Source organism: Triticum aestivum, chromosome 5D (genome assembly GCF_018294505.1).
Source record: "Triticum aestivum cultivar Chinese Spring chromosome 5D, IWGSC CS RefSeq v2.1, whole genome shotgun sequence".
Taxonomy (NCBI): domain Eukaryota; kingdom Viridiplantae; phylum Streptophyta; class Magnoliopsida; order Poales; family Poaceae; genus Triticum; species Triticum aestivum.
The window spans coordinates 100378700-100385783 of record NC_057808.1 but is presented as its reverse complement, the minus strand read 5'-3'; positions in this window follow the sequence as shown (position 1 = coordinate 100385783).

Genomic DNA, 7084 nt, shown 5'->3' with positions numbered 1-7084 from the left:
ATAGAGGGCAGAAAATATTTTTGATAAGAAATAAATGGAAACAAATATATGGAGCGGTTCAACTTGCTGGATTTGAAGCATATCATGATCCAAAGATGGAGAAAGGCTTTTGGGAGGGGATTTCCACTCATGCCATGGCAAGTGGGATTTCGAAAAGGGGGAAAGGATCATTCCAAATGCCATAGGGCTATTTAAAAAGATTTTCAAAAGAAATTTCCCAAATGAAAGACATTTGGGTTTGAGTCCACATAAGATGGAAAAAACCTCTAAGACCAAAATCAAGTCTTGGGTGAATCCAAAACAAAACACTTGTCACAAAAGAAAATATTTTGAGAGGGAAAATCCTTTTAGAAGAAAATTTAAATACCCTCCTCAAATCAAATAAAATATTTTGATAAAACCAATTAAAAATTTTGGGTGTCACAACACCTACCCCCTTAGGAAAAATCTCGTCCTCGAGATCACTGCTGATCCTCAAATAGATATGGATACTCTGCCTGGAGAAAATCTTCCCTTTCCCATGTAGCTTCATCCTCGGTGTGGTTGCTCTAGTGAACCTTGAAAAATTTAGTTGTTTTCTGTCGGGTCCTCCGTTCAGACTCTTCCAATATCTTTACTGGCCGTTCTCTGTAGGTGAGATCTGGTTGCACATCAATGCTCTCATGAGACACATGCTTTTCCGGGTTTCTCATACATTTCCTCAACTGTGAGACGTGGAACACGTCGTGGACGTCTGACAGCTCCTTGGGTAGGTCTAGTTGGTAGGCTACTGTGCCTCTTCGTGCAATCACACAGAATGGTCCAATAAATCTCGGGGCTAGCTTCCCCTTAATTTTGAACCGTTGTAGGCCCCTCATAGGAGAGACTCGTAGGTATACGTAATCACCGGGTTCAAAGCTGACCTCACGATGTTTCTGATCGTAATAGCTCTTCTGCCGGCTTTGGGCTGTCTTGAGTCTGTCCCTGATCTGTTTAACCTTCTCCCAGGCCTCGAGCATGTCTGGGCCGAAGATACGACTGTCACCCGTTTCTGACCAATTCAGTGGGGTACGACACCTCCGTCCGTACAATGCTTCAAAGGGTGCCATTTGTAAGCTGGCTTGGTAACTATTGTTGTGAGCAAACTCGGCATATGGAAAACTTTCTTCCCAACTGGATCCATAGGTGAGCACACAGGCTCTCAGCATGTCCTCTAGGATTTGGTTCACGCGTTCCGTTTGTCCATCAGTCTGAGGGTGGTACGCTGTACTGAATGCTAGTTGCGTGCCCAGAGCTTGTTGTAAGTGATCCCAGAATTTAGAGACAAATTGAGTGCCTCGGTCGGATATTATAGTCTTTGGGACTCCATGCAAACAAACTATACGGGAGAGATATAGCTTGGCTAGCCTTTGAGTGGAGTAGGTCGTCTTCACGGGAAGGAAATGTGCTACCTTGGTTAGCCTATCTGTGATGACCCATACGGCATCATTTCCGCGTTGCGATCGAGGTAGTCCGACGATGAAGTCCATTCCAATTTCATCCCATTTCCACTCAGGTATCCGGTTTGGCTGGAGTAGCCCTGCTGGCTTTTGATGCTCGGCTTTAATGCGCTGACATGAATCGCAACAAGCAATAAATGCGGCTATATCCTTTTTCATACCGTGCCACCAAAATCTTTCCTAAATGTCTTTGTACATTTTGGTTCCTCCAGGGTGGATCGAGTATGGGGCGGTGTGGCTTTCGGTTAGGATTTGTTGCTTGTGTTCCTCAATGTTTGGTATGCAAAGTCTGTCCCCGTACCATAATATTCCTTCATTGTCTGTGACGAACTCTGAAGCCTTGCCTAGGCTCGTTTTTCTCTTTATACCTTCAATGCTGGGATGTCCCTGCTGAGCCTTCTTAATTTGTTCCATTAGGGTGGGATGTATCTCCAGATTTGATACGGTGCCCTCAGAGACCAACACCATGTTGAGTCTAGCGAACTCCTGCTGAAACTCAGGTCTCAAGTTCTGTGGACTGTCGTTGCCCGGGCTGGGGTTCCGACTAAGAGCATCGGCCACTACATTGGCCTTCCCTGGATGATAGTGAATACCGACATCATAGTCCTTGACCAATTCCAACCAGCGTCACTGCCGTAAATTTAGCTCTGGTTGTGTGAAAATATATTTGAGGCTCTTATGGTCCGTATATATTTCGCAACGGTTTCCCAACAGAAAGTGCCTCCACTCCTTGAGTGCATGGATGACTGCTGCTAGCTCCAAGTCATGAGTAGGATAATTTTCCTCATGCTTCCGTAGTTGCCTGGAAGCATACGCGACAACTTTGCCATCCTGCATCAGCACGCACCCGAGGCCCTTCCGGGACGCGTCACAATACACTTCAAAACTCTTGTGTATGTCTGGCACGGTCAAAACTGGTGCTGTTGTTAGTTTCTTCTTGAGTTCTTGGAAGCTTTTCTCGCACGCTTCCGTCCATACAAACTTCTTGTCTTTCTTGAGCAACTGGGTCATTGGTTTTTCCACAGTGGAGAATCCTTCAATAAATCTCCGGTAATATCCAGCCATTCCAAGGAAACTCTGCACATCTGTCACGTTGGCAGGTGGTTTCCAGTCAAGTATGGCTTTGAATTTTTCTGGGTCTACGGCCACACCTTCTTGGGTTAATATATGGCCTAGAAAACCAACTTGTCTTAGCCAAAATTCACACTTGCTAAATTTGGCGTACAATTGATGTTTCCTTAATTCTCCCAAAACAATTCTGAGATGTTCAGCATGCTCTTCTGGTGTCCTTGAATATACTAGAATATCGTCAATGAACACCACAACAAATTTGTCCATGAATTTCATAAACACTTTGTTCATGAGGTGGACGAAATATGCGGGGGCGTTCGTCAGTCCAAAAGGCATCACTGTGAACTCATATAAGCCGTATCTGGAGGTGAATGCTGTCTTAGGGATATCTTCTGTCCGTACTTTTAATTGATGGTATCCCGATCTCAAATCAATTTTTGAGAACACCTTGGCTTGTGCGAGCTGGTCAAACAAATCATTTATCCGTGGCATCGGATATTTGTTTTTGATGGTGACCATATTGAGAGCTCGATAGTCTATACACAGTCTCAGTGTCCCATCCTTTTTCTTGGCGAATAAAACTGGCGAACCCCATGGTGAGGAGCTAGCTCGAATAAATCCTTTGTCTAGTAATTCCTTTATTTGCTTCTTCAATTCTACCAATTCTGAGGGTGCCATTCTATAAGGTTTCTTATAGATGGGAGTGGTGCCAGGTGCTAGTTCAATGCTGAACTCTATCTCTCGGTCTGGTGGCATGCCTGGTAGTTCTTCAGGGAATACGTCGGGAAACTCGCACACCACTGGAACTTTTCTCAATTCTGAAATATCTACTTTGTTCAGCTTTGGCTGCCGTGACCGTGGTCTCTCTTGAGCTGTAACCTTTATTGTCTTGCCGTGAGGGTGAGTGAGAATCACAGTCCGATTGAAAGAGTCAATAAATCCCTTGTTGGTGGTCAACCAGTCCATCCCTAGGATGACATCCAGTCCTTTATTTTCCAACACGATGAGATTAGCCTGAAACTTTAGTCCTTCGAATTTAATAATCACTCCTTGGCAGTAACTCTGAGTGCTCTGCTTATTCCCGGGGGACTTGATGATCATAGATTTTTCCAAGGGAAGTATCGGAAAACCATGTTGTAAAACAAAACTCTTCGAAACAAACGAGTGAGAAGCTCCAGAATCAAACAAAACCGTGGCAGGTACAGTGTTGACAGGGAACGTACCGAGCACGATGTCTGGGGCATTCTGCACTTCTTCCCTGGTCACATGGTTCAGGTGACCCTTCCTGTGGTTGTTGCTGGGATTGAAATTGTTGCGCTTGGGGGCTGGATTGTTCCCACCATTGTTCGGCTTGGGGGCCGAGTTCCTTGGTTTTGGGCACTGTTTGGCATAGTGCCCTTCTTCACCACAAGCATAGCAAGTGACCCCTGGACGGTACGTAAAGTCCTTGTCCCTGGAATGAAACTGTCTGGTTGGCCTTAGATCAGTAGTCGTGGATCTTCTTGCTTCATTCCTTGGAACCTCAGTCTTGCTTCGATTGTTGTGAGCAAGAGTCGTCTTGTCCCTTTTCCGCTTACGGATGTCCTCCAGACTGCGGCGCTCATTCTCCAAGGTAATGGCCTTGTCAACCAGAGTTTTGAAATCTGGGAAAGTGTGTACGACCAGTTGGCATCTTAATGTTGGCGCCAGGCCGTCCAGAAATTTTTCCATCCTTTTGTTCTCAATCATATGCTCATCGTAGGCATAACGAGATAGCTGGGTAAACTGACCGTTGTATTCTGTCACTGACATGCCTCTTTGCTTGAGGTCATCAAATTCTCTTTTCTTGATCTTTATGATGCTCCTGGGGATGTGTGCCCCACGAAAGCCTTCCTTAAACTCTTCCCAGGTGATGTTGTGTTCAATGGGATGCATGTGTAGGAAGTTTTCCCACCATGCTGCAGCTGCTCCAGTGAGGTACTGAGGTGCATAAAGCACCTTCTCATGATCTGAACACTGAGCAATAATCAGCTTTCTTTCGATGTCACGAAGCCAATCATCGGCTTCAAGTGGCCTATCAGTGTGAGCAAACGTTGGAGGGCGTGTCTTCTGCAGTTCAGACAACTTGGAGTTGGGTTGGTATGGCTCACGGTGATTTCCCATATTGATGATGTGATTCATCATTTCTTGGTGCTGTTTCTGGCTTTGTTCGAAAAGACGGCATACTTGAGATAAGGCTGCTTCGCTGTCCTGTTGACTAGACTGTCCCTGAGTGAAGTTGTTGCTGGTCTGTGTTCCATAAACTTCTTCTGGTTGGTTGGGCATGGAACGAGTCCACGGACGAGACATTTTCCACTCTGGGGTATTATTTTGCAAAAATCATGAGAAGAGCTGTGTGGCATAAGGAAAATCTTGCAAGGGCAAATTTTTTAAAAGACCTCAAGATTTTTCAAGAACATAAACGATTTCGCACAGCGAAGGACTGCTTAGCACATATCTTACACGCGAAACGCAAACATACGATACAGCACTCAGGATGTGCGTACACATTCCTGACATGTTATTTAGACTAGCACACTCCTCCGGAATGCAGCGCACACAACTACTACAACTTAAGTACATAAAACATAACATACATGCAAGCACAACGCGCGGTTACTAAGCGCACTCAGTCGGAGATGGTGAAGATGTCCTTCCCCTTGCCGAGGGTAAGACCCAGCGGTGCAGGAGACTCAACCTCCACCTCCTCCCTAGTAGGCTCCAGGCGCGTAGTACTGCGCTGAGGTGATGGCGCGGGAGCGACAGGCGGCAGCGCGGTTGCGACAGGCGGTGCAGCTCTGACTGGAGTAGGAGCGATGACTCGGTCGAACTCCTCAGTGGTAGGCAGACGGCGAGCAGTGGCCAAAATGGCCGGTGAATAAGATGCCGAGGACGAGACGAAAGTCAGTGGCGGTGCCATGTGGAGAAGCTCCTTCCTGCTGGCAGGACCGCCCCGAACTAAGTCCATGCGGGCAGCCACAAGATCGTCCACGAGGTTGTCGAAAGATTCCTCCAGGGCTTTGAGGTACTCGACAAGCATCTCGATAGCTTCATCCCGCTCTGCCCTATGGCAGGCGAATGCATAGTGACAAGTATATGGCACATGGCATGGGAGGTAGCGGTAGCGACGAGTCTTCACCATAGGAAGGATATCCCGAAGGCGAGCTATCGCCTCACGGGCGGCCATCTGCATGGCATGCCTCTCCGTAGGCATGGCCCTTCCCACAAAACGGAAGTGGCGAGACGCATAACGTCCTCCCTTGAATTGCACCACGGCTTGGTGCATAGACACGTCGTCGCTGAGCTTGTGCTAGTAAAGCGTGAACTCCGGACGAGTCGCTGGCCCGATCGCGAGCTTGGTGATGGAGACGAGGAGTTTGACAAACCCCTCGGGCACGTTAGTGAACACCCGAGTCTCGCAGTTGCTGCCAGCCATCTACAAAAGTAGGCAAAAATTCTGAGTAGTCATGTCATAAATTTATGATGACCAACAGAAAATAGCTACATTTGCAAAATGCTGAAAAAGCACTAAAGATGCTAATAACCGATTAGCGATCGCACCTAGTGGCTTCCTACAGTCAGCCTGGCTCTGATACCAAGCTTGTCACGACCGGTTTTCCAATAAAAATATTTATTGAGAAATCAATCCCTTTTACGGACCGGTAGAGAAGAATTCTTCTCACTGGTAGACAAAATCTTGATCACAGAAGAAAACCAGGAGTACTGAATATAATACAAGGTTGAGCAGAGACTGCTCAACAATTTATTACAAGCACGCCAATAATACATAAAGGCGGAGAGGGTGGCATAGCTACTAACTCACGATAAAAATGGTGGCAGATAAAACACAGCGAAGTGGGTGACATGACTCCTGAAACTAACAGCTCTTCGAGCGTCGGAGTGAGGCTCGAGGATACTTATTGTGGGTGGCGGAAGCGTATATAATACAAGTGACCAAAATCCAGGATCGCACGAGACTGACTGGGACTCCTCTAGGCGTCGGACTCGCTATCAAACTCTTCATCCATGAGATCGCCTTCGTCAACATCTGGCCAAATCAACAAGCCAGGTGAGTACTATGAATGTACTCGCAAGACAGTTCGGACATAAGATATAACAAATGTAAACATGATGCATATGAACAGATTAACAAGCGCACTCAGGCAATGAGATAGCAGGGCATGGAAAATAAAAGGGAAGTCGGGCGGTAGTCCTCCCGAAATCCCAAAGTAATACTGAGGGCCAATCGAGTGTCTGAATGACTCCTCGAAAGGATACAAAATAAAATAACAATGCCGCAGTCGGGCGTCAATGCGACACCACATAAAGGGCTGATAATGGATAATAAATGACAGTGCGTGCCACAGTCGGACGTCTGAAGCGACATCACATAAAGGGCTTATATTGAAAGTAAATGACAAGAGTGCCGCAGTCGGACGTCTGAGCGACATCACATAAAGGGCTTATATCCAAAGTAAATAACGAGAGTGCCACAGTCGGACGTCTGAGCGACATCA